The sequence below is a fragment of the Capra hircus genome, chromosome 3 (genome assembly GCF_001704415.2).
Source record: "Capra hircus breed San Clemente chromosome 3, ASM170441v1, whole genome shotgun sequence".
Taxonomy (NCBI): Eukaryota; Metazoa; Chordata; class Mammalia; order Artiodactyla; family Bovidae; genus Capra; species Capra hircus.
Genome location: NC_030810.1, coordinates 24,448,162 through 24,476,128, shown reverse-complemented (window position 1 = coordinate 24,476,128; position 27,967 = coordinate 24,448,162). Strand labels below are relative to the sequence as shown.

General features: G+C 38.0%; 1 protein-coding gene across 1 annotated transcript in view; it reads left to right on the top strand.

Annotated features, from left to right (window-relative positions):
* The window catches only part of LOC106501971 (cytosolic carboxypeptidase 6), a 1,114,558-nt gene that overhangs the window by 95,571 nt on the left and 991,020 nt on the right, over positions 1-27,967 (top strand). The window lies entirely within an intron of this gene.

Here is a 27,967-nt window from a genome sequence, read left to right as displayed (position 1 = left end):
TTGTGCTTGCACGTTTGTGGGTATGCATGATTGAAGGGACGTTCTAGTTATGAAAGTTCTCTGAACCCTAAGAACCATGGCTATTTATACCAACAACTGAAAAATTGTTTATGCAGGATTTTCCCTTTTGTTTATTCTATGTTGTTTTAGTATTTTAGGGCTACCTTTATAAAGAACCATAAACTGATTGACTAAAAAAAGGAAATTTAATGTTTCAGAATTCTGGAGGACAGAAGTCTGAGATTGAGATGTTGACAGTGTTGGTTCCTTCTAAGGGTTGTGAAGAAGAATCTGTTTAGTGTCTCTCCTCTATCTTTCTGTAGTTTGCTAGCAATCTTTGGTGTTCCTTGGTCTGTAGAAATACCATCCTGATTTCTGCCTTCATTTTCACAGGCATTCTCTGTGTGTACATGTCTGTCTCTAAATATTCCCTTTTTATAAGGATATCAGTCGTATTGGACTAGGGCCTACTCTAATGACCTGATTTTAACATGATTCCTTCTACAGAAAACCTCTTAGCAGAGTCACAGGGCTAAGACATCAATATACAAATTTTGGGGAGATGTAATTTAATCTATAACACAGTATTGTAGTGTTGTCTTTCCAGTCAGACTTGGACACTGTCAACATAATTGGGAACAACGTATTGTACTTTCTTTGAATCTTGTATAGCTATCCTTTGGTGCCTGGGTAGGATTGGTTCTAGGACCTGTGTGGATGCCAAAATCCACAGATATGCAAGTCCTTCATATAAAATGATGTAATATTTGTGTGTAACCTATGCACATCCTCCTGTATACATTATTGTCTCTAGATTACTTATAATATCTTATGCAGTGTAAATGCTATGTAAGTAGTTACCAGCAACTGGCAAATTCAAGTTTTGCCTTCTGGCACCTTAGAATTGAAAAAAAATTGTTTTTGATCTTTGGTTCATTGAATCTGGACATGTGGAACCCATGGATATGGAGGGCTGAGTTCATGTGGATGAAGTTTATTGCCTTCAGATAGGCTTCTATTTTCTTTCTTTCAGAGTTGTGTAATATATAAGGTGCACATTATAATATGTAAAATATGTAATATGTACATTGCCTGTTCCTAAGCTGGTGGATGACTAATCTATGTTTCTTATGAGGAATAAGATCTGTAGGGCAAATATGAATTCTCCTGTGAATTCCTGATATGTTTTCTTTCCATATGCCCTTCCACGTAAGTATTATTTTCCCTGGAAAAACATCTACACCACCCTAATTTTATCTTGAGAGATACCTGACATTTTTTATGATTTTTAAAAGTTTCTGTTACTCTTTTCGTCTAGACTATAACATGCTTCTGGGTAGAATCTGAGTATGGTTAATCCATGTCCTTTTATTGAACCAGGCAGAGTGCTTACAAAATTAAGCAAATTTAATTCTGTATTTGTTGAATGAAGTAGTTTAAACAACAGAAGTCTGTGGAAAGATTAATTTTCTGATAGGTTTGATGAAAAAGCCATATTTAATTGCTCATTATTATCTAGCCCACCAACTAGTCCAACCAGTTATCCAATTTCTAGTCCAACTTCTCTAGTCTAACTTCTCTAGTCTGACTTAGTTGTCCTAGTTCAGCTTCTCTCAAGCCTTCATACTTTTGTGGATGCTATTTTCTCTGTGTCCCAGATTCTTTGTTTACTTGGTAAAATGTTAATTTAGACTCAGGCCAGTATTTCTTTCTCTGAGAAACAGTACCTCTTAGGCGGGTTTGACTATCTCTACCTATATGTTTGCAGGCACCTTTCCTGTGACTTACAGGCCTTTTCCATGATAGCTTTAATTGCATTGCAGTCATTTAATAATCTCTTTTTCCTTATCGCTAAAAATTCCTTGAAGTCAGTGACGGTTTCTTATTAATTTTTGTTCTCTAGCACCTGGTGTACTACCAGAAACTGACTCTGATGAAATGGAATTATATGATTTCAGTCAGTTCAGTCAGTTCAGTCGCTCAGTCATGTCTGACTCTTTATGACCCCATAAATTGCAGCACGCCAGGCCTCCCTGTCCATCACCATCTCCCGGAGTTCACTCAAATTCATGTCCATTGAGTCGGTGATACCATCCAGCCATCTCATCCTCTGTCGTGCCCTTCTCCTCCTGCCCCAAATGCCTCCCAGCATCAGGGTCTTTTCCAATGAGTCAACTCTTCACATGAGGTGGCCAAAGTACTGGAGCTTCAGCTTCAGCATCATTCCTTCCAAAGAACATCCAGGACTGATCTCCTTTAGGATGGACTGGTTGAATCTCCTTGCAGTCCAAGGGACTCTCAAGAGTCTTCTCCAACACCACAGTTCAAAAGCATCAATTCTTCAGTGCTCAGCTTTCTTTATAGTCCAACTCTCACATCCACACATGACCACTGGAAAAACCATAGCCTTGACTAAATGGACCTTTGTTGGCAATGTCTCTGCTTTTGAATATGCTGTCTAGGTTGGTCATAACTTTCCTTCCAAGGAGTAAGTGTCTTTTAATTTCATGGCTGCAGTCACCATCTGCAGTGATTTTGGAGCCCCCCAAAATAAAGTCAGCCATTGTTTCCACTATTTCCCCATCTATTTCCCATGAAGTGATGAGACCAGATGCCATGATCTTCATTTTCTGAATGTTGAGCTTTAAGCCAACTTTTTCACTCTCCTCTTTCACTTTCATCAGAGGCTCTTTAGTTCCTCTTCACTTTCTGCCATAAGGGTGGTGTCATCTGCATATCTGAGGTTATTGATATTTCTCTCGGCAATCTTGATTCCAGCTTGTGCTTCTTCCAGTCCAGCGTTTCTCATGATGTACTCTGCATGTAAGTTAAATAAACAGGATTACAATATACAGCCTTGACGTACTCCTTTTCCTATTTAGGAGCAGTCTGTTGTTCCATGCCCAGTTCTAACTGTTGCCTCCTGACCTGCATATAGGTTTCTCAAGAGGCAGGTCAGGTGCTCTGGTATTCCCATCTCTTTCAGAATTTTCCACAGCTTATTGTGATCAACACAGTCAAAGGCTTTGGCATAGTCAATAAAAGAGAAATAGAGGTTTTTCTGGAACTCTCTTGCTTTTTTCATGATCCAGCGGGTGTTGGCAATTTGATCTCTGGTTCCTCTGCCTTTTCTAAAACCAGCTTGAACATCTGGAAGTTCACAGTTCATGTATTACTGAATCCTGGCTTGGAGCGTTTTGAGCACTACTTTGCTAGCGTGTGAGATGAGTGCAATTGTGCGGTAGTTTGAGCATTCTTTTGGCATTGCCTTTCTTTGGGATTGGAATGAATATTGACCTTTTCCAGTCCTGTGGCCACTGCTGAGTTTTCCAAATTTGCTGACATATTGAATGCAGCACTTTCACAGCATCATCTTTCAGGATTTGAAATAGCTCAACTGGAATTCCATCACCTCCACTAGCTGTATTCGTAGTGATGCTTCCTAAGGCCCACTTGACTTCGCATTCCAGGATGTCTGGCTCTAGATTAGTGATCACATCATCATGATTATCTGGGTCATGAAGATCTTTTTTGTACAGTTCTTCCGTGTATTCTTGCCACCTCTTCTTAATATCTTCTGCTTCTGTTAGGTCCAGACCATTTCTGTCCTTTATCGAGCCCATCTTTGCATGAAATGTTCCCTTGGTATCTCTGATTTTCTTGAAGAGATCTCTAGTCTTTCCCATTCTGTTGTTTTCCTCTATTTCTTTGCATTGATCTCTGAAGAAGGCTTTCTTATCTCTTCTCACTATTCTTTGGAACTCTGCATTCAGATGCTTATATCTTTCCTTTTCTCCTTTGCTTTTTGCTTCTCTTCTTCTCACAGTTATTTGTAAGGCCTCCCCAGGCAGCCATTTTGTTTTTTTGCATTTCTTTTCCGTGGGGATGGTCTTGATCCCGGTCTCCTATACAATGTCATGAACCTCATTCCATAGTTCATCAGGCACTCTATCTATCAGATCTAGGCCCTTAAATGTATTTCTCACTTCCACTGTATAATCATAAGGGATTTGATTTAGGTCATACCAGAATGGTCTAGTGGTTTTCCCTACTTTCTTCAATTTATGTCATTTGACAGATATTTCAAAGTAACTGTCATAAAGATTTTTACCAAAATCAAGAAAATGTTGCATGAACCAAGTGAGAATTTCAACAAAGATATAGATATTCCTGAAAGTACCAAGTAGAAAGCATGAAGTTAAAGAACACAGTAACTGAAATGAATAAATTTCCTATAAGACTTAAACATCAGACTAAAGTAGAAGACAGGATCAGAGAATTTGAATACACATTATTGGAAATGATTTCATCAGAGGAATAAAAGTAAAAAGAATGAAATAGAGTGAAGAAAGCCTAATGGACTTATAGGATACCATAGAACATATCAATATATGCATTATTAGAGCTCCAGAAGAAGAAAAGAGAGAGAGAGGAAGAACCAAAGGAATTTTAAAGGAAGGAAGACAGAGAATAAAATAATCTTCATAAAGTAAGATTTTAAGATTAATAAAAACATTTTACATTAAAACAATTTTAACAATAGCAACAAGAACATTAAGGGAAAAAACCAATAATAATAATTTTGTTACTTATTGTTTAACCATACCCTGTAAGAAATGATAGATTTACATAATTTATCTCATTTAATACACACAAGACTTCTGAGATATTATATCTCTACTTGTAAGTTAGGAAGCTGATACTCAAAAATGTAAAGTTATTTACTTTTAATTACATGGCTAACAAGTGGTGTAGTCAAATTTGAAACTGAGAATTTCCTGACTCCAAAGGCCATATTTTTATATATGTATTACACATATGTATTACCTTATTATAGGTCAACTTATGACATATGGATAATAGAGATATTGTTGAAAATTTATCACTAGGTAAAAAGATATATAGGAAAAGGTGTTATGATAAATAAAAAAGAAAAGTGTACCATTTTAAAATAAGCCATCCAAATAAATACTATGTTTGGTTACCATCATATGTAATTTGAGTTTTGTTTTATTATTGATATGCATATACATGTATTGATTATGAAAAGTGCACTATAATTCACTCTTCAGTTAATTGGTTAGCCTGAGATATTTAGTATGTAGCATTAAATTATTGTGGCATGAAAAAGCACAGGGAAATAAAGATATGGGTCAGTTGTCTATCACTTGAAAATCTATCACTTGAAACAATGAAAATAAAAACTTGAAACATTTTATTTTTAATTCCCCCATTTGATTTTTACTACATATATTTGTATAATCTTTCAAGATTAATGAAAGATTAATTAATTTCCTTTTAAAAGAAAATAAAATACTCTTTATTCTTGGTGCAGCATGAAAATATGCTATAACTGCATTAGAAATCAGGGTTTTTAGCTTAATGCCTCAGTTACACCTTTTCTTTTTAGATATGCAGTTGACTGATATACTTTTTTTTAAATTTTATTGAGGAATAATTTACAAAATAATTGTGTATATTTAAAGTATATGGTGTGATGATGTGATGATTTGATATACATGAATACTGTAGAATACTTAGCAAGTTCATGATAATTAACACATCCATTACCTTACATAGTCAACATAAGCATCTCCTTTTCCCTCCCTGTGGTAAGTATGGTTAAGATGTTAGCTGATACACAATGGATAAAAGATAGTCTCTTCAACAAGTGGTGCTGGGAAAAATGATTATGTGTAAAAGAATGAAACTAGAACACTTTCTAACATCATAAACCAAAACAAACTCAAAATGGATTAAACACCTAAATGTAAGATCAGAAGCTATAAAACTCTTAGAGGAAAACATAGGCAGAACACTCTTTGACATAAATCACAGCCAAGATCCTCTATGACCCACCTCCCAAAATAATGGAAATAAAAGCAAAAATAAACAAATGGGACCTAATTAAACTTAAATGCTTTTGCACAACAAAGGAAACTTTAAGCAAGGTGATGACAGCCCTCAGAATGGGAGAAAATAATAGCAAATGAAACAACTGACAAAGAATTAATCTCCAAAATATACAAGCAGTTCTTGCAGCTCAATACTAGAAAAATGAACAAACCAATCAAAAAGTGGGCAAAAGACCTAAAACAGACATTTTTCCAAAGAAGACATACAGATGACTAATAAACATGTGAAAAGATGCTCAGCATCACTCATTATTAGAGAAATGCAAATCAAAATCACCACGAGATATCATCTCACATGTCAGAATGGCTATCATCAAAAAGTCTACAAACAATATTGTTTGTTTTGTTTTTGTTGCTTTATTTCCCAGTTGGCACCTTGCTTTAGTTTTGTTTTCCAGTTTGTGCTGTAGTTAGTATTGTTTTTAACTGGCTGATACCATTTTTGGTTTGCTTTGTGTGCTGGGTCAGTCTATTGTACTTCATTTTTTTTTTTTTTTGAACTGTTTTGATTTTGTTTATGGATGTATATGTATGTGTGTATATTTCATTATTTTAGTTATTATTTGCCTGATTTTGTAATTGCCATTTGTCTGGGGTGCCTCTTTTCTTTCTTATTTTTGGTTGTTTGTTTTAATGCCATTTAATGCCGTAACAAACCATCTGTGGAATCTCAGTTCTCCAGCCAGAGATCAAGCCCTGAGCCTTTGGAATGGGAGTGCTGACTCAAAGATCCTAGACTACCAGAGAACTCCTAACCCTAGGGAGAATTAATTAGTGAGAACTCCCACAAAGGCAACCACCTGTATACAAGACCTGGCATTATCCAACTTCCAGCAGCATCCTGTGCCGGAGGCCCTATCCAAATAACCAACAAGACAAAAATACAAACCAAACAATCAACAGACAGGATTACCACCTCACACAGCCCTGCCAAACAGAGGGGAAAAAAAAAATTGCCTCCTCCAACCTGAACACAAGCACAAGTCACACCCTACACGAAGTTTACAGAAACCACAGGGCCAACCATACCCACAGAGGGAAAAAACCAAAAGGAAGAAAGAATTCAACCTCGAGGTCTGGGGAAAGAAGACCTCAAACACAATAAGTTAAAAAAAAAAAAGAAGAGGCAAAGTCAGAGAGTTCAGTTCAGTTCAGTTCAGTCGCTCAGTTGTGTCCGACTCTTTGTGACCCCATGAATTGCAGCACACCAGGCCTCCCTGTCCATCACCAACTCCTGGAGTTCAATACTGTGCAAGTGAAGGAACAACCTGGAAACACACAGTCCAAATAAATGAAGAGGAAATAGGTAAACTACCTGTAAAAGAATTCAGAGTAATGATAGTAAAGAGGATCCAAAACCTCGAAAATACAATGGAGAAAATGCAAGAATCAATTAACACACTTAACAAAAACCTAGAAGATATAAAGAATAAACAAACAGAGACAAACAACACATTTACTGAAATTAAAAAGACTCTAGAAGGAATCAATAGCAGAATATTTGAGGCAGAAGACGGATAAGTGAGCTGGAAGATAAAATGGTGGAAATAACTTCTGAAGAGCAGAATAAAGTAAAAAGAATGAAAAAGAACTTAGGATAGTCTCAGAGACCTCTGGGACAGCATTAAACATGCAAACATTCGAATTATAGGGGTCCTAGAAGAAGAAGAGAAAAGGAAACGGTATGAGAAAATTTTTGAAGAGATTATAGTTGAAACTGTCCCCAACATGGAAAAGGAAATAATCAAGTCCAAGAAGCACAGAGAGTTCCATCCAGGATAAACCCAAGGAAAAACTCACTAAGACTAATCAAACTAACAAAGCTTAAATACAAAGAAAGAATATTAAAAGCAGAAAGGGAAAAGCAACAAGTAACATACAAGGGAAACCCCATACGTTTAACAGCTGATCTTTCAGTGAAAACTCTTCAGGCCAGAAAGGAATGTGAAGTGGAAGTCGCTCAGTCGTGTCCACTCTTTGCGACTGTGTAGTCCATGGAATTCTCCAGGCAAGAATACTGGAGTGGGTAGCTTTTCTCTTTTCCAGCCTTTCTCTTCCCAACCCAGGGATCGAACCCAGGTCTCCCGCATTGCAGGCAGATTCCTTACCAGCTGAGCCACAAGGGAAGCCCAAGAATACTGGAGTGGGTAGCCTATCCCTTTTCCAGCAGATCTTCCCGACCTAGGGATCAAACTAGGGTCTCCTGTACTACAGGCAAATTCTTTACCAACTGAGCTATCAGGAAGCTATCAGAAAGGAATGGCAGGATATATTTAAAGTACTGAAGGGAAAAATCTACAAGCAAGATTACTGTACCCAGCAAGGATCTCATTCAAAATTGACGAAGAAATCAAAAGCTTCACAGACAAGCAAAAGCTAGGAGAATTTAGTACCATCAAACCAGCTTTACAACAAATGTTAAAGGGACTTATATAGACAGGAAATAGAAGAAAAAGACCTACAATAACAAACCACAAACAATTAAGAAAATGGCAATAGGAACATATCTATCAATAATTACTTTAAATGTAAATGGATTAAATGCTCCAACCAAAAGACACAGACTGGCTGAATGGATACAAAAACAAGACCCATATATATGCTGTCTATAAGAGACCTACTTCAGCTCTAAAGACTGAAAGTGAGAGGATGGAAAAAATATATTCTATGCAAATGGAAATAAAAAGAAAGCTGGAGTAATAATCCTCATATCAGAAAAAATAGACCTTAAAATAAAGAATATTACAAGAGATAAGGAAAAAGTCCACAAACAGTAAATGCTGGAGAGGGTATGGAGAAAAGGGAACCCTTTTACATGCTGGTGGGAATACAAACTGGTACAGCCACTATAGAAAACAGTGTGGAGATTCCTTAAAAGACTGGGAATAGAACTGTCATATGATCCAGCAATCCCATTGCTGGGCATTTACCATGAGGAAACCAGAACTGGTGGCTCAGATGGTAAGTGTCTGTCTACAATGAGGGAGACCCAGGTTCAATCCCTGGGTCGGGAAGATCCCCTGGAGAAGGAAATGGCAATCCACTCCAGCACTCTTGCCTGGAAAATCCCATGGACAGAGGAGCCTGGTAGGCTACAGTCCATGGGGTCGCAAAGAGTCGGACACGACTGAGTGACTTCACTTTCTTTTCACTTACGTACCCCAATGTTCATAGCAACATTGTTTACAATAGGTAGGACATGGAAGCAAGCTAGATGTCCATCAGCAGATAAATGGATAAGAAAGTTGTGGTACATATACACAATGGAATATTAGTCTGCTCTAAAAGGAACACATTTGAGTCAATTCTAATGAGGTGGATGATGAGGTAAGTCAGAAAGAGAAAGACAAATACTGTATATTCAGTTCAGTTCAGTTCAGTTCAGTCACTTAGTCGTGTCCGACTCTTTGCGACCCCATGAATCACAGCACGCCAGGCCTCCCTGTCCATCACCAACTCCTGAAGATCACTCAGACTCACACCCATCGAGTCTGTGATGCCATCCAGCCATCTCATCCTCTGTCGTCCCCTTCTCCTCCTGCCCCCAATCCCTCCCAGCATCAGAGTCTTTACCAATCAGTCAACTCTTTGCATGAGGTGGCCAAAGTACTAGAGCTTCAGCTTTAGCATCATTCCTTCCAAAGAAATCCCAGGGTTGATCTCCTTCAGAATGGACTGGTTGGATCTCCTTGCAGTCCAAGGGACTCTCAAGAGTCTTCTCCAACACCACAGTTCAAAAGCATCAATTCTTCGGCACTCAGCCTTCTTCACAGTCCAACTCTCACATCCATACATGACCACAGGAAAAACCATAGCCTTGACTAGACAGACCTTAGTCGGCAAAGTAATATCTCTGCTTTTGAATATACTATCTAGGGTGGTCATAACTTTCCTTCCAAGGAGTAAGTGTCTTTTAATTTCATGGCTGCAGTCACCATCTGCAGTGATTTTGGAGCCCAAAAAAATAAAGTCTGACACTGTTTCCACTGTTTCCCCATCTATTTCCCATGAAGTGATGGGACCAGAATGCCATGATCTTCGTTTTCTGAATGTTGAGCTTTAAGCCAACTTTGTCACTCTCCTCTTTCACTTTTATCAAGAGGCTTTTTAGTTCCTCTTCACTTTCTGCCATAAGGGTGGTGTCATCTGCATATCTGAAGTCATTGATATTTCTCCCGGCAATCTTGATTCCAGCTTGTGCTTCTTCCAGTCCAGCGTTTCTCATGATGTACTCTGCATAGAAGTTAAATAAGCAGGGTGACAATATACAGCCTTGACGTACTCCTTTTCCTATTTGGAACCAGTCTGTTGTTCCACGTCCAGTTCTAACTGTTACTTCCTGACCTGCATACAGATTTCTCAAGAGGCAGGTTAGGTGGTCTGGTATTCCCATCTCTTTCAGAATTTTCCACAGCTTATTGTGATCCACACAGTCAAAGGATTTGGCATAGTCAATAAAGCAGAAATAGATGTCTTTCTGGAACTCTCTTACTTTTTCCATGATCCAGCGGATGTTGGCAATTTGATCTCTGGTTCCTCTGCCTTTTCTAAAACCAGCTTGAACATCAGGAAGTTCACGGTTTGCGTATTGCTGAAGTATGGCTTGGAGAATTTTGAGCATTACTTTACTAGCATGTGAGATGAGTGCAATTGTGCGATAGTTTGAGCATTCTTTAGCATTGCCTTTCTTTGGGATTAGGATGAAAACTGACCTTTTCCAGTCCTGTGGCCACTGCTGAGTTTTCCAAATGTGGTGGCAACTTGAGTGCAGCACTCTCACAGCATCATCTTTCAGGATTTGAAACAGCTCAACTGGAATTCCATCACCTTCACTAGCTTTGTTCGTAGTGATGCTTTCTAAGGCCCACTTGACTTCACATTCCAAGATGTCTGGCTCTAGATTAGTGATCACATCATCATGATTATCTGGGTCGTGAAGATCTTTTTTGTACAGTTCTTCCGTGTATTCTTGCCACCGCTTCTTAATATCTTCTGCTTCTGTTAGGTCCAGACCATTTCTGTCCTTTATCGAGCCCATCTTTGCATGAAATGTTCCCTTGGTATCTCTAATTTTCTTGAAGAGATCTCTAGTCTTTCCCATTCTGTTGTTTTTCTCTATTTCTTTGCATTGATCATTGAGGAAGGCTTTCTTATCTCTTCTTGCTATTCTTTGGAACTCTGCATTCAGACGCTTATATCTTTCCTTTTCTCCTTTGCTTTTCGCCTCTCTTCTCCTCACAGCTATTTGTAAGGCCTCTCCAGACAGCCATTTTGTTTTTTTGCATTTCTTTTCCATGGGGATGATCTTGATCCCTGCTCCTGTACAATGTCACAAACCCCATTCCATAGTTCATCAGGCACTCTATCTATCAGATCTAGGCCCTTAAATCTATTTCTCACTTCCACTGTATAATCAGAAGGGATTTGATTTAGGTCGTACCTGAATGGTCTAGTTGTTTTCCCTACTTTCTTTAACTTGAGTCTGAATTTGGTAATGAGTTATGATCTGAGCCACAGTCAGCTCCTGGTCTTGTTTTTGTTGACGGTATAGAGCTTCTCCATTTTGGCTGCAGAGAATATAATCAATCTCATTTCGGTGTTGACCATCTGGTGATGTCCAAGTGTAGAGTCTTCTCTTGTGTTGTTGGAAGAAGGTGTTTGCTATGACCAGTGCATTTTCTTGGCAAAACTCTATTAGTCTTTGCCCTACTTCATTCCGCATTCCAAGGCCAAATTTGCCTGTCACTCCAGGTGTTTCTTGACTTTCTACTTTTGCATTCCAGTCCCCTATAATGAAAAGGACATCTTTTTTGGGTGTTAGTTCTAAAAGGTCTTGTAGGTCTTCATAAAACCGTTCACCTTCAGCTTCTTCAGCTTTACTGGTTGGGGCATAGACTTGCATAACTGTGATATTGAATGGTTTGCTTTGGAGACGAACAGAGATCATTCTGTCGTTTTTGAGACTGCATCCAAGTACTGCATTTTGGACTCTTTTGTTGACCATGATGGCTACTCCATTTCTTCTGAGGGATTCCTGCCCACAGTAGTAGATATAATGGTCATCTGAGTTAAATTCACCCATTCCAGTCTATTTTAGTTCGGTGATTCCTAGAATGTCGACGTCCACCCTTGCCTTCTCTTGTTTGACCACTTCCACTTTGCCTTGATTCATGGACCTAACATTCCAGGTTCCTATGCAATGTTGCTCTTTACAGCATTGGACCTTGCTTCTATCACCAGTCACATCCACAACTGGGTATTGTTTTTGCTTTGGCTCCATCCCTTCATTCTTTCTGGAGTTATTTCTCCACTGATCTCCAGTAGCATATTGGGCACCTAATGACCTGGGGAGGTCCCCTTTTGGTATCCTATCATTTTGCCTTTTCATACTGTTCATGGGGTTCTCAAGGCAAGAATACTGAAGTGGCTTGCCATTCCCTTCTCCAGTGGACCACATTCCGTCAGACCTCTCCACCATGACCCGCCCATCTTGGGTTGCCCTGCAGGCCTGTCTTGGTTTCATTGAGTTAGACAAGGCTATGGTCCTAGTGTGATTAGATTGACTAGTTTTCTGTGTATGGTTTCAGTGTGTCTGCCATCTGATGCCCTCTTGCAACATCTACCATCTTACTTGGGTTTCTCTTACCTTGGACGTGGGGTATCTCTTCATGGCTGCTCCAGCAAAGCACAGCTGCTTAGCATATATACATAGAATTTATAAAGATGCTACCAGCAATCCTCATGCAGAGCAGCAAAGGAGAGACAGAGACACAAAGATCAGACATTTGAATTCAGTGGGAGAAGGAGAGGGTGGGATGATTTGAGAGAATAGCATTAAAACATGTACATTACCATATGTAAAATAAATGACCAGTGCGAGTTCAGTGCATGAAGCAGGGCACCCATAGCCAGTGCTCTGGGACAAACCAGAGGGATGGGGTAGCAAAGGCGGTGGGAGGGGTTTCAGGATGTAGAGGACACATGTATACCTGTGGCTGATTCATGTTAATGTATGGCAGAAACCATCACAATATTATAAAGTAATATCCTTCAATTAAAATAAATAAATTAATTAAAAAAGATGTTAGCAGTTGTCAAGTGTTTGTTGTTGCTGATTTGCTAAGTCATATTCAACTCTGCAGCCCCAGGGACTGAGGCATGCCAGGCTCTTCTGTTCAGTTTTCAGGTATATAATACCATATTCTTTAACTCTAGTTACTGTGCTGCACATTAGATCCTTAGAACTTATAATTGGAATTTTGTACCCTTTGACCTGCTGCTGCTGCTGCTGCTGCTAAGTCACTTCAGTCGTGTCGACTCTGTGCGACCCCATAGACGGCAGCCCACTAGGCTCCTCTGTCCCTGGGATTCTCCAGGCAAGAATACTGGAGTGGGTTGCCATTTCCTTCTCCAATGCATGAAAGTGAAAAAGTGAAGTCGCTCAGTCGTGCCTGACTCGTAGTGACCCCTTGGACTGCAGCCTACCAGGCTCTTCCATCCATGGGATTTTCCAGGCAAGAGTACTGGAGTGGGTTGCCATTGCCTTCTCTGACCCTTTGACCTACATCACTCTATTTCCTCTTCCCTTAGCCCCAGGCAGCCCCCATTCTTTTTTTTTTGGTGTCTACAAAATCAGCTTCCCTGTGGCATTATTCACAATAGCCAAGATATGAAAACAACCTGAATGTACTTTGGTGGATAAATGGATACAGAAAATATCCATACTTTTGGACTCTGTGTATACACACACACACACACATATACACACACATATACATAAAGGACATCTTGCCATTTGTGACCACATGAGATGAATCTGGTGGGAATGCTACTTTTTTTTTTTAAATAAGAGGTAACATAGTATAACACCCCAAAACACAGGTTTTGGTTTCAGATAGACTTGGATTCATATATTAACTTTAGCACGTACTGGTTATGCCATACTGATGATATTACTTAAAGTTTACTTAAATTGGGGAAATAAATATATATATTGTAGAATTATTATGCAAATTAGAGATGGCATACAAAATAGGTTTAGCACAATATCTACTAATGAATTTCAGGTGGTAATCCTGGCACATATATAATATCACTATTTCAAGGGTGCTGAAATGTACCAGAACTTTTCATGGTATATTTACTAATGTTATTACCAATACTTAGAAAAACTTTGCAATAAAGGAGCCTTAAATTCCCTCCAGAGTTATACTGAGATAAGGACTTAGGTAAGAGTTGTATATTTAGATGGAGACTCTCAGGAAGAACAAGTGAGGGAGTAGGGAGAGTAATATTGGTAAAGGAGTAAAGCTAGCAAAGTATGTGTCCATTAACAGGTGTGATAATGTTTATAGGTAGATTAACCTTGGTTAGAGGGAGCCCACTCATGCACATGTAGGGTAAAAACTGCATTACTCCTCTCACAAATATAATTAACATGTGTGAAATTTATTTTTTTGCCTGAATTATAGGTATTTTATATATTTTTAAATAGGATGATCGATGAGCAAATATTTTCTTTCTGCCAATCGTATCATTAAAGTAGATAATCAGTCTAATATAACTCCATAATTACTTCATTGCTGTGCATTTCAAAAGGTTAAAACAAAATGATTTTGAAAAAAAAAAAAAAGAAACAAATCCATATTAACTAAGTCCCTGGGGAATGAAGCCAAGGAAATATATGAAACTTTAAGAGTCACAAGAATTATGCAAGAAAAGAACTAAAAAATAAAACAAAAAACAACCCAAATAAATAAAGAGAATGGGGAAAGGGTCTACTTAAGTCTTCCTCTTACTAATAACAAGAGGTTTTCTGAGATCCTATCTCTACTGTGATTTGTAGAAACTTTGTGGGGATTTTGGGCTGATTAGATAATTCATTTAGAAAAATTATTTGGTACCAATTAACCCTTTAATCCTAGAATTCTTTTTAGTATTGGGTAGCTGTACTTTTGGAGAAGGGAATGGCAATCCACTCCAGTGTTCTTGCCTGGAGAATTCCATGTACAGAAAAGCCTGGAGGGCTGCATTTTGTGGGGTTGCACACGACTGGACTGAGTGACTAACACACACACACACACACACTCATGCACAACTTCCTTATCTCTATCACCATGTCTAATTTATTCTTGGTCCTGTTATGGAAAGTTGATTTATGTCCACTGGGTGAATTATTCCATCCATTTATTGCCTTCTCTGTGTTAGGTATTATCTGACAAGCATGGAAGATCTTCCAACATATTTTCTTTTTTGTTTTTGGTTATGACTTCATAACCAAAGATTTGCATACTTTGTACCCATTCCCATACTTCCATTCTATGTCTCTGTCCCAGACCTCTATGCCTGCAGTCTTTCAGTCTTGTTTTTTACAGTCCTCTTACCAACCAATCCACCAAGACATTTGCTATCACCCAAGAGTCCAAGATTCCTTCCTGGAGATTTCCTTCCTGGAGAAGGAGCAAAGATTTCTTTCCTGAAGAAGGAAATGGCAACCCACTCCAGAATTCTTGCTTGGGAAATTCCATGGACATAGTAGCCTGGTGGGCTGAAGTCCATAGGGTCACACAGAGTTGGACACGACTGAAACAATTTTGCAGCAAAAGTCCATGTATATCCTTACCTCATACTACTTCTGCCAAAGGAGATGAGTAAGTGTACTGCTCTAAACTCTATTCACTGGGAGATTTTCCTATCACCTCATCCTTTAAAGAAAACTGAGTGATATTATAGAGCAGAAACAAATTTTTTTTAGCTTATACCAACATATCAGGCCCTTCTATCTGTTAATCAGTCTTGAGTTTTGTCTTCCCTAGGGAATCTCCCATGAGGCCATGGATGTTAGCTGAGAGAATGGCTATAACAGAGCTAAGCGTCATAGGAGTCTGGGTTTGCTACCTATCATTCAAACTACACAATTACTTGATGTCTCATGATCAGAAGCTCAGTATTTACTAGCGATCAAGAGTTTTCCAGAAGCTGCTTTTTACTGCAGAGCTAATCTCTTGCTTTAGAACTCCAGGAATCTGTTTGTCAAAGATTCTGCAGTGTCTTGTCTCTATTGTGATTGTCTTTCTTTTTTAAAATTTTATTTTATTTTGCAAGAATACCTAACATGAGATCTACTCTCTTAACAAATTTTTAAGTCTACATTACAATATCATTGACTTTAGATACAGTCTTGAATAGCGGATCTCTAGAGCTTATTCATCTTGCTTAACTGAAACTTTATGCCCAGTGTTCAGCGTTGATTGCCTTTAGGATTGACTGATTTGATCTCCTTGCAGTCCAAGGGACTCTCAAGAGTCTTCTCCAATACCACAGTTTGAAAGCATCGATTCTTTGGTGCTCTGCTTTCCTTATGGTTCATTTCTAATTATTCTTATTTGGATACACTGCATGCAGTGAGACACACACAGACACACACAAACTCCTTATTCAGGTGCAGCATTGTGGAAAGCACTTGGATGGAGACTAGATCTACATAGGGAGATCACTTAGGGAGTTTTTAGAAGAATATATTTGAGAAAATATGAGGGTCTGAATGTAATATAGTTTGCCTGATGACTCAGGGTTATCATCAAGGACATCATTTTTACTGTTGTTTATCTGTAACACCATAAAGTACTTTGATGATGAATGATTATAATATCCTTATGGGGAGTTGGAGTGTATAGTGCTCCTTCTTACTATATCAAAATTATTCCTAATTTTTGAATACCTATATTAGTAAGTGTAACACAGTGGCTAACTTGGCAGGTTTGGGCGTAAAATGGCCTAGAGTCAGTTTCTAACTTCACCACTTACCAGATGTTCAACATTGTACAAGTTGTTTAACATTTCTGTACTTTGGTTTCTTCATACATAATATGGGGATGATAATAGTGCCTACCTTATGGGATTTTAGGAAAGATGAAATGAGGTTGCACATGTAAAACAACATAACACTAGCACATGACAATTGCCCAACCAGCATTAATTATACAAGATACAGGAATGGGTAACTCTTACACTGTAGCAATGAGACAAATGCTCAAACTGATAATTATACTACAGTATAATATATATCACAGTATGATATATATGATATATAAAATATATATATATATACATACTATATACTAAACAGTATAACGTATAAACAAACATTTTATAGAAACTAAGGTGGATGATAGAGATACTCTGGGTAGTTCATGCTTTGCTGTGTATATGGTATGCTGCTGTCCATGGGGTTGCAGAGTCAGACACAGGTTGGCAACTGAATAAAAACAACAACAATAGTATTTTTGATCATTCTCATCCAAGTTCTTTGGCTTAGGAAATGTAGTGCTATAAGATCGTTCTTTGTGTTTATATTTGAAGAATGTTTGTAGTATTTTAGTTAACAATATTCTCCTTTGGCTTCAGGAGTTATATTTGTAGTTGTGGAAAGAGCACTGTGTAGAATCAAGTGACATGGCTTTAAATCCTAGCCTGACCCAACTTTGGGAATTAATTTATGTCTTTGAACTCCATTGTATTCCTCTAAAAATAGGGAAAATACTTCATAATTAAAAAAATGACTAATTATAGTTACTATTAATATTAAAAAAATACCTAATCTATGCCAGTCTTTGAGCAAGAAGATTTACATATATCATCTATAATACTTTCATTTTTTCAGCTCCCTGGACTCCCATTCATACAGACCCATAGCAGTCTGCATACTTTTTAACTCTATTAGAAGTACTCATTTATTTACTTCTTTATTAAAATATGATAGATTTATAATGGGTTAATTTCTGGTGTACAGCATAGTGATTCATTTATACTTATACATATATATATATTCTTTTTCATAACTTTTCCATTATGGTTTATTACAGAATGTTTAGTATAGTTCCCTTTGTTATACAGTAGGGCTTTGTTGTTTGTATATTTTATATATAATAACTTGCATCTGCTAATACAATTTATCCCTCCCAACCCCCTTTCTCCTTTGATAATTGTAAGTTTGTTTTCTATGTCTGTGAATCTGTTTGTTTCTTAAATAATTTCATTTGTGTCATATTTTAGATTCCACATGTAAGTGATATATGATATTTGTCTTTCTGAATTACTTTACTTAGCGTGATAATCTCTGTGTCCACCCATGTTGCTATGAATGGCATGATTTTGTTCTTTTTATGGCTGAGTAGTATTCTATTGTATATGTATACCGCATCTTCTTTATCCTTTCATTTGCTGACGAACACTGAGGTTGCTTCCATATCTTGGCAATTGTAAGTAATGCTGCTATAAACATTGGGGTGCATGTATCTTTTCAGAGCTACAAAGAGCTAAATCTGGAATAATTAGTAACAATTTATCTGGGTAAGTTTTGGCATTTGAGAAAGACTGCTTAGTTCTTGTACTGTCATGCAGAAAGACATGAATGGTGGAGAGAGAATGGTATTGCCATTTCAGGGAATGGCAAAGATCTCTGCAGCTAGATCTCTGAAATGGAGAGTATTCTTGAGAGTAAGGTCTCACTAAAACTTTTTAATTAATTGAACTTCATTTCTCTCTAATTCAGAATTCACTTCTAATACATGTAATCTGACATCTCCTTATCTGCCTTCTCAAAGAAATAAGTATGCTTTAGCTTTTCCCTTTTTGAGTGAAGATCAAATGATGCCATCCATGTGTCCACATCCTGAGACCAGTTTGTATGTGTCTTCTCAATGGTTAATCATTTCCTCTTCACGTCATCACTCTATGTTATTTCTGCCCTGTGAACCCTCCTGACCTATGTGTATTACTATACTGTTTGTTTTGACAGTCCAGAGTTTTGACCCTGACGTTGGGCTTAGCTCCTTGTCCATACTGGAAATTTTCCCATAGGATAATGGTAAGAAAAAGTATTAGTCAATGCACTCTGGTTTTCCTCTACTTGTTATTAAATGGATGGTTATAAAATCTTGCAACATTTTCAGCCCCCAAACTTCTGTCCTAGAGCAGGTCATCAGTAGGTTTGCTGGACTTGTACAGCAGTTTTCTAACCTCTCTTTAGTCCATCATCTGCAATGCCACCAAAAGTATAATGCAAATCATCTGATCATATTTTTTATTGCTTAAAATATTTCATGACTGTCTATTGTACTCAGGATAAAATTCAAATGCTTTTATTTAACAATGTTCATGTCTATATGTGTAAAACTATTCGGCCATAAAAAAGAAGGAAATATTGCCATTTGCAATAATGTGGATTTTGAGGGCTTTATGCTAAGTTAAGTAAGTCAGAGAAGCATAAAATCTGTATGGTATCACTTGTATGTGAGGTCAAGAAACCCCCCAAACAAACAAAAACCAGCCAAACAAACAAGCGAACAGAAACCTAAGCTTATAGCGACAGGACAGATTGGTGTTTGCCAGATGGGAGGGGATTGGGGCATGGGTGAAATGGATGAGGGGGATCAAAAGATCCAAACTTCTATTTATAAAGTAAATAAATCATGGGCATGTAATGTATCACATGGTGACTATAGTTAATACTATTTTTCATATTTGAGAGTCTCCAAGAGAGTAGATGTTAAAAGTTCTCATCATAAGAAAGAAAAGAAAGAAAAAATATAACTATTTATGATGACAGGTGGTAACTAAACTTATTGTAGTGGTCATTTCACAATGTGTATAAATATCAAATCATGTTGTACACCTTAAATCAATATGTTGTATGTCAATTATACCTCAGTAGCAAACAGACAAAAGTCATCTTTAGTATAATATCTAAATCAAATTTCCTTCCCATTAATACTATCAGTTTATGCCAGAACATGCCACCTTACAAGGTCTTTATTTCTTTTAGAGAAAAATTAGCACATTAGGAGAAAGCAGCATGGTTTTGAAATATAAAGGAATGTTTCACCATGTCTTGAAATTCTGTTGGAGAAATATTGGTAGCTATGAATAATTTAATTCTATGTTTTGTTTCTTATTCATAATTGAAAGTGAAAGTGAAAGTTGCTCAGTCGTGTCCAACTCTTTGCAACCCCATAGAGTCCATGGAATTCTCCAGGCCAGAATACTGGATGGGGTAGCCTTTTCCTTCTCCAGGGGATCTTCCCAACCCAGGGATCGAACTCAGGTCTCCCGTTTTGCAGGCAGATTCTTTACCAACTGAGCCATGAGGGAAGCCCATTCATAACTGAAACAAAGCTAAATTTCTAGTATGGTAGGATTTTCATTTGATTTTTAGATTTCTGACTTCTTTACTGAAATATATACATCTGCACATATATGGTTATGTATCTACTTGTATATTTTTCTTTGTTCTTTTTCTTCTACTTCCTCTTTGAGGAAGAAGTAAAATATTTCATTCCCAAATAACTTTCCTCTAAGAATGATAACATTTCCTGCAGTAACAGTCCTGAAGCTAAAGGCCTCAGAAAGAGCAGTTGAAGTGTGAACTGTGTTCAATGAAATCCATTTGCACACCTCTTCAACTGCTCTTTTCAAATCATCCGAGACACTGCTTTGAAGGGGAATTTCAGTTCACATAAACCACCCTCCTGTGCTTTGGTAATAAAATAACTGCAAAAAAGGGGACGTATCACTTGATTAAATACGGTAGATTGAGTTCTTTTATAGCCCCCCTCTTTCCAATAAAGATTTAAGGTATTAAATGATTACAACATATGTATGTAGTAGTTTAAAATCTAAGACATAAATACTTTTTAAGTGATAACCAAATGACAAACTTTCTATCAGAATATTCTTTTTATTTTCTATTATTTCTGCTTCCTATTTGCAAATAAAACTTTCAGTATTACATTAATTAGCAAAACTAGAATGATGTTGTGTTTTTACACTTTACTCTCCATAAAAATGTCATTCTTTGATATTATACTCCAGTATTAAAAAATCCATATACATTTTGGGTTGTCATACACGTTTCACATACACTTGCTTTCTGAAAGTGTGGGACTATCTTATGCAGGTTTTTACCTTTTTTGCAGTTAGTTCCATTCTGTATCCTTTCTCCATTCTTCTCTGTATTTTGAGGGTGGGGAACCCCTGAAAATTGCACTTCCTGGGTTCTGTTGTCATCTGGATTCTGGCTAGTTTCAGCTAGTAGGAGGATTTAGCAGAAAATTGAAGGGTGTGGAGAAGGAAGAAGCCTAGATATTTCTCCTCCCTTTTGTTCTGTGCAGAATCTCCAGAAGTGGCTACATCTCCCTTGTGGTTTTGCCAGACAATCCCTTCCTTGTGATCCCAGCATTGTTGATTTGCCTTGGCTCCCAGGTTTTGCTGTCTTTTCCTTTTGCCCCTCTATCTATGGATGTAGTAGGAACTTCCTGCTGTTGTTAATCTGTGTTGCTCGTTCTCACTTCTTTGGTCTTTCAGCTCTCCCAACACTTCTACAACTACATTGTTTCCTGTAATATGTTTCTTTTATTGAATTACTTGGCATGGCTCTTTTATTGACTTATCCGTTGATTGATTTATGCTTCAATGTTGAAGGCAAGAAATTTTGCTTCATAATTCTTTGCTGCTGCTGCTAAGTCGCGTCAGTCATGTCTGACTCTATGCGACCCCATAGACGGCAGCCCACCAGGCTCCCCTGTCCCTGGGATTCTCCAGGCAAGAACACTGGAGTGGGTTGCCATTTCCTTCTCCAATGCATGAAAGTGAAAAGTGAAAGTGAAGTTGCTCAGCCGTGCCTGACTCTTAGCGACCCCATGGATTGCAGCCCACCAGGCTCCTCCGTCCATGGGATTTTCCAGGCAAGAGTACTGGAATGTGGTGCCATTGCCTTCTCCACATAATTCTTTGAGGTTCCTGTAAAAGATAGAACTAGGTTTTCACTCACTACCCGCTGCAGATAATTGTCTTGATTTGCTGAACCTTAGGGGAAGCTCTGTTTTGGTGGTGAAAGCTAACACTTGTGGCTCAAAGTCTTGCCAATATAGCAGTATTTTGAGCTCAGTCATGTTTATTTTATGCCACCTTGATAAACGAGTTGCATTCTTGACTGGATTTTAATATTTTAAAATAGAGTTTATGTGTGTAGACTGAAGGGCTGCCTAGGTTTTTGGGGGTCTGGTTTCTACAGAAATTCAAAACAAAACATAATTATGTAGAAATGTTATGATGTTTGTGACAGAATATTTTTGGCTCCCTGATGAGTTTGTATTCCATGACCTGGAATGGCCATTAGACATTGTTTGGTTTTGAAAATGTCCCCATGTGACTACTTTAGTCTTTTAGTTTGCACTTTATTGGGGTAAATTATTGTTTATTTTAAAATCTTTTTTCTTTCAGATAGGGCTGAGCTTTTGGAGTACGTGAACTTGTCCCTCCTTTTTTGCCCGCTATGGAAAATAAGAGACTAGAAACATTACAGTCAGAGAGAGAGAGAGAGTTCTACAGAGCATAAGGGCATGGAATCTTAAGCTCTACCATTCACTAATGCTGTACCCTGGACAGGTCATTTAAACATGGAATCTTAGCACATCTTTAAACTAGGCAAACTTTAAAATTGACTTGAGCTTATCCTGTGGATTAAAATTACCAGAAGTCTAGCAGATAGTCGGTGCTCAGTACTGGAATGTGAAGGAAGCTCTGAGAAGGAAGTAATTGATTTTGTGTGTGTGTGAATTGTATGGGAGGACTTTGTAGGGGAGAATAATATAGAAACTGCACCTTAATACTCTTCCTGGAATGTTCTTCCAGTAAGCCTGGTTTTCCCCACTTTTCAGTTCTTTATTCAAATGTCATTTTTTCAGAGAGGCCTATCTTAGCAACCCTGTATAAAATTTCAACTCTATTCCCCAGCCTTTCCTAATCCCTTATCTGCCTTATTTTTCTTCTTAGCACTAATGACTACCTAGTCTAGTACAAAAATTTGCTTATTTATTTATATTTTTAATTTATTGTCTGACTCCTCCACTAGAATATAAATTCTATAAAGGCAAGATTTTTCCTCCTTTTGTTCCTTTTCACCTGAACAGTGCCTGGCACATGGTAGGTGCTCAGTAAATATTTGTTGAACGACTTATTGTTAGAAATGAGTAGAACGTGACCAGATGAAGTTAGTTATATCTGTGTTTGCTGCATTTCCGTAACTATTGACCTCATGCTATAGGATGCAAAGTTAAGTTGAGAAATTTACAATGGATCTAGAGTACATCATGAGAAACGCTGAGCTGGAAGATGCACAAGCTGGAATCAGGATTGCCGGGAGAAATATCAATAACCTCAGATAAGCAGATGACACCACCTATATGGCAGAAAGTGAAGAGGAACTAAAAAGCCTTTTGATGAAAGTGAAAGTGGAGAGTGAAAAAGTTGGCTTAAAGCTCAACATTCAGAAAACGAAGATCATGGCATCTGGTCCCATCACTTCATGGGAAATAGATGGGGAAACAGTGTCAGACTTTATTTTTTTGGGCTCCAAAATCACTGCAGATGGTGATTGCAGCCATGAAATTAAAAGATCACTTACTCCTTGGAAGGAAAGTTATGACCAATCTAGATAGCATATTGAAAAGCAGACACATTACTTTGCCAGCAAAGGTCCGTCTAGTCAAAGCTACGGTTTTTCCAGTAGTCGTGTATGGATGTGAGAGTTGGACCATGAAGAAAGCTGAGTGCTGAAGAATTGATGCTTTTGAACTGTGGTGTTGTAGAAGACTCTTGAGAGTCCCATGGACTGCAAGGAGATTCAACCAGTCCATTCTAAAGGAGATCAGTCCTGGGATTTCTTTGGAAGGAATGCTGAAACTCCAGTACTTTGGCCACCTCATGTGAAGAGTTGACTCATTGGAAAAGACTCTGATGCTGGGAGGGATTGGGGGCAGGAGGAGAAGGGGACGACAGAGGGTGAGATGGCTGGATGGCATCACCGACTCGATGGATGTGAGTTTTGGTGAACTCTGGGAGTTGGTGATGGACAGAGAGGCCTGGTGTGCTGTAATTCATGGGGTCGCAAAGAGTCGGACATGACTGAGCAACTGAACTGAACTGAATGAGTGATGGAAAACAAACTTTTGTTAAGTATCCTTATTTTTTGAGAATTACTAAGAACTTGGGTGAGGTGGAAACTTTTTAATAGCCAAAATAGTTGTTATAAAATACATGCACTAAATTTCATGCACCTTACTCTTTAGTGGAGAGACTTAGAATTGCTTTCTTTTTATTTAGATGATGTTCTAACTGGCTTGATAGTATGGGCTTTCAGCTCAGGAAATTTGCAGACAAGGTGGAGCCAGAGAGGATAGGAATGCTCTTTGGTCAGAAATTAAAGTTGACATGCTGACAGAAGGGAAGAGGCAGAAAATATAAAAGTAAACAACTAAATTTAAATATGTAATCATCAGGATATCTGTTCTTTATCATCAAGATAGATTAAATTATGTACAAGATAATTTAAAAAAGGCTTCCAGTAAAAATAGAGATGTCCCTATATACCATTACATCTTTATCTTTACAGTCAGGTTTATATCCTCACTACTTCAGGAGGATAGTTTGCCAGGGATTTGGTAATGTAATTCAGTGGTCTTGTTTTAGCCCTTGATTCCTGTGCAGCATATGCTTCTCTAAGGATCACTCTTACTTTTTGCCACTCCCTTCCCCAGTAGTGTTGGCTATACCATCCTCATTTCCCTCATCTCTGACTGACCTGACTTGTTTTCATCCACACATGACCCTTAAGATATTCTCTAAGGTTTAATTCACCTATCTTTAATCTTTGTAAATCTTGACTATCATTATCTAATAATTCACCATTTATTCATCCATTGATCATTATAATTATGCTCATGAAATATCCTGAATCCATTACTTTATTTCTATCTGCCTTCCTCATTCAAACTACCAACATCTGTCATTGGGAACTAGAGTTCCTCTTGCTTCCTTTCACTCATGTTCCACTCCCAGTGCCATTATCCATTCTCAACACTGCATGTGATCCTTTAAAAACTCAAATCCAATCTTATTCCTTCATTAATTAAAGCATTTCATTGCTTTTCCATCAGACTTAGAATAAAGCTTACACTCCTTGTCCTTACTAAGAAGTGTACAGATCTGGCCCTTGACTACTTTTCTGACTTCATCTTATGCCATTCTCCCTCTTTCCAATAATGCTATAGTCACAATACTGACACCTCCTCCCCCTTCACCATTGTCTTTACATCTTAGCATTCAGGTCTCAGCTTACATATTGCTTCCTCAGAAAGGCCTTCTCTGACCAGCCAGTCTTAAGTAGTCACCCGTTACTCTGTCATATCATCTGTTTTTATTCATTTACATCTTTCTTTATCTGTTGCCTCTACAATAAGAAAAGTTACTTTGTTTGCTCTATCAGTAGAGCCTGACTTGTAATAGGCATTCAATAACTTATCTGCCAGAAGGATGAATGAATTATATGGCAGATACTGAATGTACAGTGATAATAGTAGTAAGTACTTGGTACCACAGTAGTTATTAGCCTTTACTGGATCAGAGATGTTTTTGAGAATCTGATGAAAACTATGAATTATATCTTCCAAGATAAATGCACTTATGTACATAAATAAAAAATTGCCTAAAAATTAGAATGCTTGATTTATTGAGTACTTACTATTTGTTGAGAATTTTACTAATGTCCTTGCACTTTTAGAGACTGTGGATAAACTTTTATTAAGTAATAATCTTTATATTATTATTAGAGTCAGACATGACTGAGCAACTACCACTTTCACTTCTTTGCTTTCTTTCAGAGAATATTGGTCAATCTTGAACTCTGAGACACTAGTCCTATATTTTAATTTATCTGATTGTGTCTCTAGCTAGACTATATATTGTTAAGTTGGACATTCTCCTGAACCAAACTTGCCATTTTCTAACTTAAAACAGAAAGAGACTGATTGAGAGTTTTTTTTTTTTTTTTAATTTCAAAACTTCCAGTGCCTTCCTGTTAATCTAGAGTCATCTTTGGCTTTCCTTTGCCTCCCTAATCCCATCACCCACTATTTTGTTACTCTACCTCATGTTTAAGAGATAAAGATGGAGAAGCACTATACAGTCAACAAAAACAAGACTGGGAGCTGAATGGGGTTAGATTATGAACTCCTTATTGCAGAATTCACTTAAATTGAAGAAAGTAGGGAAAACCACTAGACCATTCAGGTATGACCTTAATCGAATCCCTTATAATTATACAGTGGAAGTGACAATTAGATTCAAGGAATTAGATCTGACAGACAGAGTGCCTGAAGAACTATGGACTAAGGTTTGTGACACTGTACAGGAAGCAGTGATCAAGAGCATCTCCAAGAAAAGAAATGCAGAAAGGCAAAATGGTTGTCTGAGGAGGCCTTACAAATAGCTGAGAAAAGAAGAGAAGTGAAAGGCAAAGGAGAAAAGGAAAGATATACCCATTTGAATGCCAAAATTCTTTGAGTTCCCATTTCTTTGAGTTCCAAAGAATAGCAAGGAGAGATAAGAAAGCTTTCCTCAGTGATCAATGCAAAGAAATAGAGGACAACAATAGAATGGGAAAGACTGCTGCTGCTGCTGCTGCTAAGTTGCTTCAGTCGTGTCCGACTCTGTGCGACCCCATAGATGGCAGCCCACCAGGCTCCCACGTCCCTGGGATTCTCCAGGCAAGAACACTGGAGTGGGTTGCCATTTCCTTCTCCAATGCATGAAAGTGAAAAGTGAAAGTGAAGTCGCTCAATTGTGTCCAACTCTTAGCGACCCCATGGACAGCAGCCGACTAGGCTCCTCTGTCCATGGGATTTTCCAGGCAAGAGTACTGGAGTGGGGTGCCATTGCCTTCTCTGATGGGAAAGACTAGAGATGTCTTAAAGAAACTTAGAGATACCAAGGGAACGTTTCATGCAAAGATGGGCACAATAAAGGACAGGCACGGTATGGCCCTAACAGAAGCAGAAGATATTAAGAAGAGGTGGCAAGAATACACAGAAGAACTATACAAAAAAGATCTTCACGACCCAGATAACCTTGATGGTGTGATCACTCATTGAGAGCCAGACATCCTAGAATGTGAAGTCAGGTGGGCCTTAGGAAGCATCACTATGAACAAAGCTAGTGGAAGTGATGGATTTCCAGTTGAGCTATTTCAAATCCTAAAAGATGATGCTGTGAAAGTGCTGCACTCAATATGCTAGCAAATTTGGAAAACTCAGCAGTGGCCATGGGACTGCAAAAAGTCAGTTTTCATTACAATCCCAAAGAAAGGCAATGCCAAAGGATGTTCAAACTACCACACAATTGCACTCATCTTACACGCTAGCAAAGTAATGCTCAAAATTCTCCAAGCGAGGCTTCAACATTACATGAACTGAGAACTTTCAGATTTTCAAGGTAGATTTAGAAAAGGCAGAGGAACCAAAGATCAAATTGCCAATATCCATTGGACCATAGAAAAAGCAAGAGAGTTCCAAGAGAACTTCTATTTCTGATTTATTGACTACACCAAAGCCTTTGACTGTGTGGATCACAAAAAGCTGTGGAAAATTCTGAAAGAGATAGAAATCCTAGACCACCTTACCTGCCTCTTGAGAAATCTGCATGTAGGTCAAGAAGCAACAGTTAGAACCGGACATGGAACAACAGACTGGTTCCAAATTTGGAAAGGCTGTATATTGTCACCCTGTTTATTTAACTCCTATGCAGAGTACATCATGAGAAACACTGGGCTGGATGAAGCACAAGCTAGAATCAAGATTCCTGGGAGAAATATCAGTAACCTCAGACATGCAGATGACACCACTCTTATGGCAGAAAGTGAAGAAGGAACTAAAGAGCTTCTTGATGAAAGTGAAAGAGGAGAGTGAAAAAGTTGGCTTAAAGCTCAACATTCAGAAAACGAAGATCATGGCATCTGGTCCCATCACTTCATGGCAAATAGATGAGGAAACAATGGAAACAGTGAGAGACTTTATTGTTTGGGGGGCTCCAAAATCACTGCAAATGGTGACTGCAGCCATAAAATTAAAAGATGCTTGGTCCTTGGAAGAAAAGCTATGACCAACTAGACAATATATCAAAAAGCAGGCAAAAGTCCATCCAGTCAAGGCTATGGTTTT